General features: G+C 31.2%; 1 protein-coding gene across 1 annotated transcript in view; it reads right to left on the bottom strand.

Moving 5' to 3' along the window:
• The window catches only part of LOC119591775 (sodium-independent sulfate anion transporter-like), a 31961-nt gene that overhangs the window by 14303 nt on the left and 16914 nt on the right, over positions 1 to 744 (bottom strand). The window lies entirely within an intron of this gene.

Below are 744 nucleotides of genomic sequence, written 5' to 3' on the forward strand. Positions count from 1 at the left end.
TTATGTGTTACGTGATAAAATCCTTCATTATTTCAATCCATTACTTAGCGACTATCATTCATACTACCTTCTTCACTATATTCCAATATAGTCATCCTTCTAATTCATTTATAGATATAATTTCAGATGTAGATATCACAAGAGAACGCTGTAACGTATATATTTCTTCAATCTATTCTCCTTCTTTCCATCAATGATCACCCGACTTCAAATCTTTGCAGTGGATTACATGCAATAGCACTGTTTAATGTATTGTTTAATCTCTTGCCTATCAACTTTATTGCTTCACGTTCAAAGAGGAGACTGAAATAATAACAATAAGGCTTGACTTGACAAACGGTCTAAAAATATATTGCAATGGTATAGTAAAGGTGTTATCTATATCAGTGTGAAAGACGGTTTGTTTAGTTTCGTGTTCTCATTATGTCTTTTGGAAAGAGTTATTAACATTATTGCAGTAACAGCAGAACAATATCGCTGTGTAATTTGCCTTTACACAATCATTACACGGTCTTTCAACCAGCAAATATGCATAGTCATTTATAATTCAAATGCAAATATTTTCTCTCTTATGTTTGCGAGGTAATTAAAAAGTTGTTACTGCTATAATTTCAAAGATAAGCGGTTATGAATGAGTTTGTTATCAGAATATGTTATTAAAGATCATGGCATCAGAGTTAGTAAGCTTGAATTTACAATAATGTGACAAGTGGTTACCTTCTGATTCAAACAATTTTCATGAAA

This window comes from Penaeus monodon, chromosome 29 (assembly GCF_015228065.2).
Source record: "Penaeus monodon isolate SGIC_2016 chromosome 29, NSTDA_Pmon_1, whole genome shotgun sequence".
Classification (NCBI taxonomy): Eukaryota; Metazoa; Arthropoda; class Malacostraca; order Decapoda; family Penaeidae; genus Penaeus; species Penaeus monodon.